The sequence below is a fragment of the Anas acuta genome, chromosome W (genome assembly GCF_963932015.1).
Source record: "Anas acuta chromosome W, bAnaAcu1.1, whole genome shotgun sequence".
In the NCBI taxonomy this organism is placed as follows: Eukaryota; Metazoa; Chordata; class Aves; order Anseriformes; family Anatidae; genus Anas; species Anas acuta.
Window position 1 is genome coordinate 1482565 of NC_089016.1, and position 13399 is coordinate 1495963.

Consider the following 13399-nt stretch of genomic DNA (forward strand, 5'->3'; position numbering starts at 1 on the left):
TTGACAGTGACTGACAAGCCTGGACACCTGAACAAGCTTGCAAAGTGGGCCCATGTGAACCTAAGTCTAAGTGCAAGGTGCTGCACCTGGGTCAGGGTAATCCCAGACATAAGTACACGCTGGGAGAAGAACTCACTGAGAGCAGCCTTGCAGAGAAGGACCTGGGAGTAGATGAAAAGCTCAACATGAGCCAGAAGCATGTGCTTGCAGCCCAGAAGGCCAACCGTATCCTGGGCTGTATCAAAGCAGGCCGAGGGAGGTGATTGTCCCCCTCTACTCTGCCCTTGAGAGATGCTACCTGGAGCACTGTGTCCAAGTTTGGAGCCCCCAGCACAAGAAGGATGTGGGTCTGTGTGAATGGATCCATAGGAGGGCCATGAAGTTGATCAGAGGGCTGGAGCGCCTCTCCTACGAAGAAAGGCTGAAAGAGCTCTGGGGTGACCTCATTGCAATTTTTCAATACTTAAAGGGGGCTTATCAAAAAGATGGAGAGCAATTTTTTGCTCAGTCAGACAATTCTTCACTCAGGGGGTGGTGAGGCACTGGAAAAGGCTGCCCAGAGAAGCTGTGGATGCCCCATCCCTGCAGCTGTTCAAGGCCAGGTTGAATGAGGCCCTTGGCAACCTGATACGGTGGGTGGCTTCCTTGCCCATGGAAGAAATGTTGGAGTTAGCTGGTGTTCCCTTCCAATCCGAGCTGTTCTATGATTCTTTATATTTTACTTTAACTGTGCTCCACATTAACACATATGACTCATCGATAAAACTGATTCACATTTTTCTTTACTGCAATTAATAATTTAACAATAGTTATTTTAGCTATTTCCTCTACCAGCATTTTTAACCATTTTCTTTACAATGTTGCTATCAAATTAAAAAAATATATTTCTTTCTGTTCTTAATGAAAGAGTAAAACAATTATGAAATGCTTAAAAAAATGAAATACAGGAATTATCCCTCAAGTTCTTCATTAGTTTACTCTATATTATACTTTAAAATATAGAATAAGCAAAATTCAAAATTTGCAATAGCCTGCCAAATACATAAGTAAACCATAGGCTTGTGAACTGCTTCATCCATCTTGGAATCTAGCCATCCTTGGGAAGGTAACACACAATATATAGAACACAGGGTTTGAATTTTTCAATCAACTTTTTTGCAACTTCTAATCTTTTATTTATTTATTTTGTAATTTTTACAGCTGTGGGAATTTTGATCTTGTATATACATACCGTTGTGAATAACTGTAACATGGTGGGGTTGATAAATACTGCAAAGGTGCATTCTTTCAAAAAAAAAAAAAAAAAAGTTACTTTCTAAGATTATATTAGTTTTGAGATTGTCAGTGCAGAGAATCATGGTAATTTTAAAGTGTACATCATATTTATAAACCAACACCTCTTGTCAATGAATGCCCTTCAATTTACGACTACATGGCACAGAAAACAACTGCAATTATTCTGATGCTCGAGGATTTTTAAACAGTCTTAAATAATCAGTTCTACTTTGCAGCTGGTCTTGTGAGACCAACAAGACCAAGAAAGCTACATGTAAAAGCAACAAGAACTCCTGAACTAACAATTTAAAGGTAAGAACGCTGAAGGCATCACCACAGCCTCTTCTCAACTGGTATCTGACTTAACACTGTCTTCCAACAACAACAAAAGACCAAAGCCAGCCATGAGATGTAACTGTTGCAGCAGCTCATGGCAAGATTTTTAATGCATTAAAATTGAAAACTTGTGTTCCTTATGTATTTCTGCTAAACTTACCTGAGTGAAGAGAAGGGAAGATCTGAACTTGTTTGTCTCTCTGTATGATATACATACTGAGGCACAGTGTTAATTATATCAAGACACAGAGGTGGAACTCTAACAGAACAACACTGACACACTTGAAACTCTTGTGCTGATTGTTCTACTACTTCATTCCAAAGGTATTAACAGGCGATGTATCCTGAGAAAAATTTCTGAGTAGAAACTGAGTACAGACTGAAAAATTATTCCTCTTCTTACATTACTGCCGAAGCAAATTACACAGTAAGTAAGGAATAATTTTGGTAAGTCTGAAGGAATGCATTTTCCATTAGTTTTGAAAGTTTAACTTTTAAGTTCAGTAAAAAAAACGTCTTCATGCTCCACATGCACAAATGGAAAAAATAAGAATTCAAGTAGCCAAAAAAAGTCCTGCTTACTTCACATGGCTTTGAACCATTGATTTTAAGGTTTACTGCATAACTGTCTTTCAGTTATTAACTCCTGATAGCACACACTAATTAAATCATTTGTAGTTCCTTTTCCTTTAGTATCAGACTATTGTTTTTAAAACAGTCCTCTTATCTCCGAAACACTGAGCATTTCATAAAATAAACAAAACATGCTACATATTCAAATACCTCTTTGCTGAATAAACCCAACATTAGTTTAGATCTAATGAAAAAAAAATCAAGAATAGAGAATAAATTGGAACAAGCTAGGAGTAAGTCATACACATTTTTACTACTCATTCCTAATGATTTTGTTGGAAATAGAGACAAGGCAGCTGTGGAAAATCTGCCTGCTGGTCAAAGTACTATTTTTGAGTTCCCTAGGGGTTTTGAAAAATCACAGGCCTTTTAGATTTTCAATTCACATAAGACAGAGTAGCTCTACTAATGCTACTGGACTGTGATTTACACCAGTTGATGTTCTGCCCTTTACAAAATCTCATACACAGAATAATCATCCTAACAGCTATTTCTTTCTCTCTTACCAGATAGCTTCAAACACAAGATCTTTTCCTTTGTTCTTATAGCACTTCTTTTCTTCCCCTGAACATTAAATGGTCATTTATATAGCAATCAATATGGTCATAACTTCAAAGAGCAAATATATAATTCATATAATCAGAGAAAAACTAAAACAGTTCCTTAACTGAGACAAATTTTAAACTGTCACAGCTATACCAAGAAAAGTCAATGATGATGCTTTCTCATAAGCCTCTTCCCCTATTGCAATGGCTTGCTAAGCCTGCACAGCTGCCGTGCTGCCTTCTCCAGCTTTTAGCTGCGCTGTAAGGATGAAGACCAACAGCTTTATAGATTCACAAGCACTATTAGAAGTGTAAGATGGGGGACTTTTTGCCAAGGAAAAACAAACTTGTGCACTACAAAACAGTGCTTTTTAGCATACTAAGCTGGTGAAGGGCCTGGAACACAAGTCCTGTGAGCAGTGGCTGAGGGAACTGGGGTTGTTTAGTCTGGAAAAGAGGAGGCTAAGGGTAGACCATATTGCTCTCTGTAACTACCTGAAAGGAAGGTGTGGGGAGCTGGGAGTCAGCCTCTTCTCTCAGATGAGTAGTGATGGGATCAGAGGGAATGGCTTCAAATTGTGCCATCGGAGGTTCAGGTTGGAAATTATAAAACATTTCTTCTCAGAAAGAGCAGTCAGGCATTGGAATGGGTTGCCTAGGAAGGTGGTGGTGTCACCGCCCCTGGGGGTGTTCAAGGACATGTTGGACGTGGTGCTTAGGGAAATGGTTTAGTGGGTGACATTGGTGGTAGGGGGATGGTCGGACCAGATGATCTTGGAGGTCTTTTTCAACCTTAACGATTGTGATTTGTGTTTGCCTTTTCTTTCCAGTTGCAAACAATTAAATATATCCGTTTGGAATGGCTATGATCATGGTATTATAAGCTGCTGGTATCACTGTATCAGTATGATACTGTCCTTAGGCTATATAATTGCATCTCCCAGTAAGGCTAATGAGTTCAGGTAAACAAACAATTTCACATGAGTATACTGGTTTTAAACTTGACTCATCTGAAGATAGAATGGATGGACAGAGTCTGTACAGCTCAGAGCTGTACATCATGTCTTATGTCTCCTATTCTTGGAGATCATTTTTTTTATTTCTGTCCCACCTGGGGAAATTGACAGTGAACATAATCATAGAATATCTTGACTTGGAAGACACCCACAAGGATCATCAGATCTAATTCCTGACTCCACAAAGAACTATGTAAAAATCAGACTATGTGTCTGAGAGCATTATGCAAACACTTGAACTCCAGCAAGCTTGGTGCCATGACCACTGCCTTGGGGAGCCTGTCCCAGTGCCCGACCACCCTCTGGGTGCAGAAACTTTTCCCAACACCCAGCCTGATCCTCCCCTGTCCCAGCTCCATGCCGTTCCCTCGGGTCCTGTTACTGTCCCCAGAGAGCAGAGCTCAGCGCCTGCCCCTCCACTCCCCTCGTGAGGGAGCTGCAGGCCGCCATGAGGCCCCCCCCCAAGCCTGCTCTGCTCGGAGCTCAACAAACCAAGGGTCCTCAGCCGTTCCTCCTGTCTTGCCGTCTGGACCCTTCACCATCTTTGTAGCCTTCCTTTGGATACTCTCTAACAGTTGCATGACTCTTATTATATGGTGCCCAAAATTGCACACAGTATACTGAACATGATGCTGCATCAGTGCAGAGTAGAGCAGCACAATCACTTCCCTTGACTAGCTAGCAGTGCTGTGCTTGATGCACCTCAGGATGTGCTTGGCCCTCCCTGTCATTTACCAAATTCCTTTCTGCAGAGCTGCCCTTCAGCCTTTCGTCCCCCAGTCTGTACATACATCCAAGGTTGTCCCTTCCCAGGTGCAGAATCCGGCACTTCTCTTGTAAACTTCATATTGTTGGTGATTGCTCAGCCCTCTATGATATTTCAATGATATTTTGAGCAAAATGCATACGTGCAAGTGTGATCATCACTTACACTTGCAACTTCTTGACCTTCTTTGGGAGAAAACACCAGATCATTAATGTAATCTGAGTGGCCATCAAATGTCTGTCAACCAGAAAAAAAGAAATATTTTTAACTTTGAGCAGACTGTTCCACCATTAGTTAACAATATATTCAACAGAACCACTCAATGAAAGATTTGAGTGTACAATAAAGTTATCATTTCTACATGGAAGGGAAAAATATTCATTAGTAAAACCGGAGATATTTAAAACCTCTAACGCTTGTGTATATTTACACTGTAGGTGAACGGAACCCCACTGCCTCCTTGTCATTACCACAGAGGTCAGCTTGATGCTCTAGTAAGTGGATCACACCACAACTTCTTATTCTTTTTCAACCACTGAATTTTGAAGGTAGAAGATAATAAATCTCAGAAAAAAAGAGGAAAATCAACAGGAAGTCAATGTACACATAATTTATAAAGAACTCCAATTATTCATAAGTAACTCATCTCTAAACAAAAGTTTTTAATAGGAATTCCTGCAAGCAGCAAGAGGGTTTTTTTTTCCTGAAGGAGCAATAAGCCAATCACTTGTCCAGTATATTCCCTTTCCCAAGCAGTCAATATATAAATTCCTCAAGAGCAGATATCCACCAGAGATGGCAAAGGACCAAAAGACTACCTTTAGAATTGTGGTGGTTTTACCGTGCTGGGCAGCTAAACCCCACAACCGCTCTCTCACTCCCCCTCCTTTAGATGAGGAGGGGGAGAAGTAAAGCAAAGAACAACTCACGGGTTGAGATAAGGATAATTTAATTAAAGGGAAACAATTATAATAATTAAATAAAGACTACCATGAACTAAACAATTTAACTAAGGGGAAATAAAAAGGGAAAGGGGAAAAGGGAGGGGAAAAGGAAAAATAAAAAGAAGGGAGGAAAACAAACAAACAAAATAAATGAAAGCTATATGGAAGTGCAGAGGAAAGAAATTACTCTCTACTTCCCACAAATGAGCGATGATTGACCACGTCCTTGAAGCAAGGCCTCAACACACGCAGCCAGTGTTCGAGAGGAGGACCGACGTCTTCTCAACACGAGCCCACCCCTCCCCTCTTCTTCCTGTTTCCACCTTTTATTGCTGAGTGTGACATCACATGGTATGGAATATCCCTTTGATTGCTTTAGGTCAGCTGCCCTAGTGATGTTTCCCTCCTCACTTTTTGCCCACCCCCTAGGAGGGTTAAAGAAAGGCCCGATGCTGTGCCACTGCTGCTCAGCAGTAGACACAACGCTGGTGTGATAACACTGCTGTTCCAGCTACAAGTACAGAGTACAGCACTGTATGGGCTGCTGCCGGGAAAGTTAACATTCCAGCCAGACCCAGTACAAGAATAAAAAGTGAAAAAAGTCTCAATGAAACAAGTAACAATGCATGCTGAAGGCTTCATGAAAACTAAAAGTGAGGAACAACAGCACGTGAAAAACAAGCTGGCCACACAATATCACAGCAGTTAATCACAGTTTCTGTTAAACATTTGAGAGAAACTAACATAGTATTTTATGCTCTTTGCTTTATATACTCTTGTACTGAAGAGTAAGGAAAATTGGGCATAGTGCACACTGTGAAAGTAATAGATCATCCATTTTCAAATAATAGGATATAATTACCCATGGTGTGAATGTACATATGAACTAGCAGTCAAAAGCAAACATTCACAGTTGTATCAGAAAGCATGAAGTCATTTCAAAGGGAACTATTACTATGTAATTGTCCTCAGCTGAAATGTATTAATCATGACATTTTTATTTCAAAGTACTGAGAATAATTTATCTATAATGAAAACCAACTTAGTAACATAGCTTCCCTGAACGAGAAGCAGAATCACAGTTTTCAGTAAAAGTTAAAAGGATATTTTTTACATATTCGGAAGGCTTTTCAGCTGTCTTAGCCATAAAATCACAACACCATTTTCTTCTCAATTCCGTTAAGTGTTTTGTACTTATCTACAGATATCAGCAATCTTTTAAGCTTTACAATATCTTCAAACATCTAAATTAAAGATCAAATGCACATTCAGCATTAAGCAAGCAGGCAAAACTCATCTCATTTAAGCTGAGTCTGAAGTACTTTCAACCCTGCTGAAATACTTTTTCAACCCTGCCCAGAGCAGGGGGGTTGAAACTACATGATTTTTAAGGTCCTTTTCAATCCAGGCCATTCTATGATGTTATGATTCAAATTCATTCACATGTTTGTTAGGTATGAGTACATCATCTCTGATCTCATTAGAAAATCTGTAGCTAGTAAGTATCAGTTTGTTCAATCTGAGGATTCGTGTGTGTTTTCTCTCACTATGGTCTTTATGCCAAAAAAATCAATTATAATTACTTAAATCACTTAAAATTTGAAGTCAATTATTTGAAGTCCATATGTAGATGCTGGATCTATTACTGTTTCATCCTCTTTACTCTCACTGAATAAGTCACTAGGCATAGATGCTATTGTTTTGCCCAAAGTATCATAAAAAGGACACAAAAATATCCACTGGAGAATGGCATGACATGAAGAGATGGCAAGGAAAAAACAGGTTGAATGAAAACAATCACTTCTCAGCTTTCTGAGAGAACAAAATACTGTTCTCTGTGTTTGTTCCTCAGAACGAGCTATGCAACTGATCAAAAAGAAAAAAATAAATCTGTAAACCATGCACAATAATGAAGCTGCCCCTTTAAAAAGTTATGACTGTTCAATACATCAGTTCAATACAGAACCACTTTCAGCAGCCAAGTTATTTTTTTCCCCCAACAGCCCATAATTTCAATAAAACCTTGTGGATTTCACTAGAACTAATACATCCTAAGATGATGCCAAACTCTTTAGACAGAAATGCAAGTCTTTTGAAAATTTTCAGCATTCAGAATTCAAAAATCCTGCCTCATTTTACATACACAGTTTTGATGAAATATGCTTTTTATTAAGCAAAATCTGAAGCAGGAGAAGAAAGCCACAATTCATTTCCAAATGAAAACCTGAGAACAAGAAAAGATTTCACGAAGATCCATCAACTGTACTTTACCTTTTGTTTCTTGTTCTGGGCTTGATCCAGCCCATAAATTTTGGATTAGTTGTGTTGACAAAGTAATGGAAAACTCAGTATGCTTGAAGTTCCTTGTTGATAATTACATCAAGACAGTTTTTCCACTGGGAAAACAGAGCAAGATTATTCTGCCTATCCCTCCAGAAGCAACACATACTAATTGTTTAATATAAAAGACAAAATGTTCAGAGATTACATTTTGACTGTAATGACATACTTCCCTCAGCTTTTTTGCACATTTTGTACCTCTCTTGAAACCTCACGTATAAAGTGTGCACTGTACAATGGATCAAAGTCTTCCATGTGTTCATTATGTATTCAACCTTAGGTTCATGAAATAATTTTTCTGAGGTTTTGATTGACTAATACTAAGAAACCATTCTATCAAACTGTTTAGAATTATCTCGGCATAGCTCATAGAATATTTGTGAACCTCTGAGATTTCCAAATACTTTAGATGGGAGTCAGGTGTTATTTTTTTTTTCAATCACAAGAAGTATATAGCTCAATGATCATCCAAGTATAAGAAACTATGATGACTACCTGGAGAAAGTATTTTCTCCACTTTTTGTCAAAGCAACAACAAAAACACACACACACAAAATCAATCAAACAAACAAAAGCCTGGAACGTGCTTAAAGACATTTTTACCAAAGAATCACATAATGTTAGGGATTGGAAGGGACCTTGAAAGATCATCTAGTCCAATCCCCCAATATAAGCACACTATTCCTTTTCACTAATGAGATTCTCACTGTTAGGTAATAATCCACATTTTAGGCTGTTTTCTGATCATTTTAAGAGCAAGCCCGATCCAGTAAAAACAGGAATTTTTACTTCTTCCTCAGTCTCAGTATACCCTTGATGAAGTTCTTAGACTAAGTTCCAGTGGTGAAATTGGCATAAACAGTGCTAATAACTTCATTGCTAAACTGAAGCCAAAACTTCTCATTTGCATAGCATAAGCCCCAAATGGTCTTTAGTATTCTGTTGCGTCAAAAATAAACCATCTATTGTAGCTTCATCTGGCCACACAGTTGTATTGCCTCTTGTATTAATACATCCTCTATGATCATTACACTCACAACTTGTCATATTTTTTTTTCAGATGTGTTACATAATTGACATACTTTTGCAGTAGAAGCTTGTAACTGCAGGTCAGCACAGTTTGTGTTAGAAAGAAGTCCTAAGGGTAGAAGAATCAGTTCTCCAAAGAATCTTTTTGTATGAAAAACAATTGCTATCTTAATAGAAATATAAGTGTGGCATTTTAAATTTATTTGTAGGCACCCAGACAAAGCTACTGTGTAATATATTCCGCTAAATTAGAAATACATGTTTTAAAGTTTAATTTGTGTTGGTCACATAGCAGAAAAAAAAACTTGTTAGACCTGGGAAAAACAGTAACCCATCACAGAAATTCTATTTTTAAAAAACAGCATTTTTTCAGAATAGAATAGAATAGTAGCACAGACTGTGCTACAGCATTGCCTCCTTTGCTTCTATGGTTTTAATATTGATCATGCATTGACAGTAAACTACAAAATAACTGTCTCATCAGATATATTCAAAATGATTATTTTAAGTGTGTTTTTTTTTTTTTTGTAATCTTATATAATTCAGTAATAAACAGCCTAATATAATTCTTCATTAGAATAAACTTGCTTATTTAAACTTCTATTTTTAAAAAAGTTTAAGTTCATAATGCATCAAAAATGCATTTGTGTGAAGTTGTAATGCTGAATATTTATCATATGTATTTATTTAACTGGAAGCAATGGGTTCCTATTGAGGAAAACAGCATATCCCATTGAGAATTCCTAGCGTTAGTCTGGAAGGAGTCCTAAATCAATGTGCAACAGTCTGAAAGCTAGTATAGGCATGAAGTCTGCTCCGGAATGTATAAAAGAGCACCTTCAGCTAAAGACCAGATGATAAGAGACAGGAGACAAAAAGAGGTATGAAGGCTATGAACTATCACAGCTGTCACTTTTTCACAATTTTTGGCAAAAACACAAAAATTTGTTGGTTGTTAACACCCAATAATTAAAGCTTTCGTATTCATTACATAAGGAAAAAAAAACACTCATTCATGCCTTGAACCATGCTGAAATGAAGAGACTTGTCACTGATTTTAGCAGACAGTCCGTCAGGCCCATTGTTAATCCAAAAAAAAAAAAATAAGAGAGAGACACTAGACAGCTGAATGTAGAGCCTGTGGTACCAGGTTCTTCTATGTGTTTGATTATTTCCACTAATTAACCATTCCATTGTCTATACTGTTATTAATGACTCTACCTATTCTCTTTCTTCCGCGTGCTTATAGACAATTCTATAAATTTCTCGAATTAAAACAGACATACGTAATGAGTAAAGTAACTTTATATTCTGCTAAAAAAGTTAAAAGATTAACTCACACCATCAAAGCTGCTTGTCTACAATATCATAAAACTGACAGATATTATATAAAATGGTAACTTTGGTTAAGGAGTGACACACATCAATTTACAAGCAAACAACGTTAACAATTTCTAGAAATATTTTGCTAGAAGTGCCAGCCAAGCTCTTTGCAACCATGTCAGTTATCCTACTTCCTGGCTGACGAGGCCATACAAGGTGATGGACCAAGCACGAAGGAAGGAAAAAATGGGAAGGTGCATGCATGAAGTAACATAGACCATCTTTTCTGAAATTAAAATACTTTTTATTTTTTAGTAATGTCCATTTTTACTTATATATAGCTTTACTCACTCCATTATTATTTGACCAAGAGTGACATCTGCAATTAATTTACTTTCTGTATGACAAATATTGTCTTACTAATACATACTGCCAAACCACAAAGGAAAGCCAGTTCTTTTCCCCTGCATATTGAATCCACAACTCTCAGAGGCATTATCATACTCCAAAGCACTAAAGAAGGAACCCTAACCCCTGATTTTTCAGCATTGATTAGCTTTGCTTGTTCTTGTCTGAAACCTCAACAAAACAAATTCAAACGAACATCTAATTAATATTAATATTTGGACTGGGGTATTGTTTCAAAGGCAAAATTTTGAAGAGTATGTACATACCCAAGTGACGTAGGAGTTACAAAGACAAGAATGCCTTACAAACAACAGAAATCTCTTAGACCCGACACCTCTTAACATCACCGGTGAAAGAACACTACACTGAAAGAACAGGAAGTGAAGACGTATTTGAAGGAGTCATTCCCTTTCTTTTTATTTTAGACATAAACAAGTACTGGCCCATGGCCATGTTTTATATAACTGTCTGCAGCTACGTACAAAATTCAATATTCTTTCTTTAAATCTTGTACTGTACAAAATGGTTTCATTGCAACTTTCCTGTTTCCCAAGGAAAGAGACAAAGCATTAAATTTGCTCTCCATAAAGACAAGTCTAATAAACAATACCACATAATATTTTACAGGTCTCTATGTAAAGGAACCTTTTCCAACACAGTACTTCAAATTCACCTGTAGAATATTTTTAGACCATGTTTTAGACCACAAATAAACCTCTACTTACTTTTTGTCAATTTGGCTGTTACATAAATACTTTTAAATCAAAATATAATATAGCTGATAACTAGTTATGCCCACTTTAAAGATATAAAGGTATATTCAATACACTGATCTTTGCTAGAGATGATGGGTCTGCCAGAGTTTAGTGTTCTACATCATACTGTACATTAAGAAAAGTGAAGCACAAGCTCAGTGAAAGATTAGACTCCATTAGAGACTAAAGAAATATTCAATATCAGCTCAGTTACCCTTACCTTATATTCATTCTTGTCCTGCAGGTCTGAAGTAAATAGCCTTAACTTCCTATCAGAAGCTGCTGTACAAAACCTACACTCAACAGAAAAAGAAAAGCCCTTCTGTCAGGTAGCACTGCAATTTTTTTTTTTTAATGTTAAAACAACAACAACAACAACAACATCAACAAAACAAGAACAACAACAACAAACAAACAAACAAACAAACAACAACAACAAACAAAACAAAACAAACAAACAAACAAAAAAAAAAAAAAAAAAAAAAAAAAAACAGAAAAAAGAACAAACCAAACCAGATCAATCAAGAGTTTCACCCCATTTTAAACCTGCAAAATGACATGCAAAAGGAAATTTAGATTTTCAATCAAACGTATATTCTAATTTTTCTGCTTTGGCATCAACCATTCAGAGTTATAATTGGAACTTGCCTATAAAATACGGTGTATCAAGTGCCAAGAATACTTTTTAATGGAAAGTAATACAAAACATTTGACAAAGCTAAATCTGAATCAACTATGAATTACCTGAAATCTCTCTTATAACTGCCACAGAATTTACCTTGGAGGAAGTGGCTGATAGAAAAAACAGAACCCTCATCATCAGTGTTTTAAATTACCTAGGCATTAATTTATTAACCAGTCTCCAACTTATTTTAAACAAAAGACTGTAAAAATATGCAGCAGTAAGCAACCAGTATAGTTTTGAAGAGGCTTACAAGCAATTGAGAGCATCTGAATTCATGTTAAGTGCATATTTAATAATTGACCATTTTTCTAGACTTACAGCTTGACAGGTCTCACAAATAGCATCCGACTTACTCCTAAACATAGCCCATACTATGGAGAACATCCCGTGTAATTTTACAAAGCAGGCCATGATACTAGTATCATTCTTACAATGATACATACACATTATACAGATACATACAACAAAAAGACTAACTAGATTACAGGTCGATTAAAAACTAAAAATCTAGTGTCTACTGTGAATCTACTGTGGGGAGGAAAGAGTAAGGGGCTCAGGAAGCAGAACAAAATATATAAGGATGACTAAGAATTAAACTGTTGTTCCAATGGTGTTCACAGACTTCCAACAGCAATTTCTTCAGAGTTAGATTTCAGCTGTAAGCATTAAAGTTAGTTCAATACTAAGGACTTAGAGAAAACAGATATGAGAAAACAGATATGACACAAGGACTCATTATAGTAATTTATTCGAAATACCTTATCTGGGGAGGTAAAGCATCAAGTCTAGTTTCTGGACTCCTTGCTATGGCATCAACACTGATTCCATGACAAAATGTTCGTAGTGTCTAATATAGCATGCCTTCCACTTCTGCATCCTCTTCCTACAGAAATACTGTAGTTAGCTAATTCAGAATAACAGGTTGATGACTTCTAACAAGTCAGATTGATATGAAGTTGAAAGTTAGATGTGTCTGCTGCGATAAAGAAAGTATTTACTTGAAATATGTAAGTAAGTAAAAATCCATGAAATGATTGCAGTTCCAAACCAAAGTCAACATAGCAAAAAAACAAACCTACATTGCACAAAAAGATTTGCCAGAGGGACATGCTGAGCCCATTCTTTGGGCTCAATATCAGCATAGATACAACTAGAACCACTGACAACAGCATGATAAGCACACACTGCAATGCAAAATAATGGGAACAAAAGCAAGGAGGCCATGTAGGTTATCTTCTTTCCCAATTGGTTTTACTTTATGGAAAAATGCTAGAACAACCTGGTTGGTCTGGAAGAACAGCAGCAGGTAGAAAGGTACCCTTCATCATTTAACATGACCAAAAT

General features: G+C 37.0%; 1 long non-coding RNA gene across 1 annotated transcript; it reads right to left on the reverse strand.

Annotated features, from left to right (window-relative positions):
• Nucleotides 1-4669: 4669 nt before the first annotated feature.
• On the reverse strand, nucleotides 4670-12968 carry LOC137847232 (uncharacterized). Its single transcript, XR_011090884.1, has 3 exons — nucleotides 12814-12968; nucleotides 11591-11663; nucleotides 4670-4808 (listed from the first exon to the last, which is right to left on the reverse strand). It is a non-coding gene; the product is annotated as an uncharacterized lncRNA (long non-coding RNA).
• Between the last annotated feature and the right edge of the window lie 431 nt (nucleotides 12969-13399).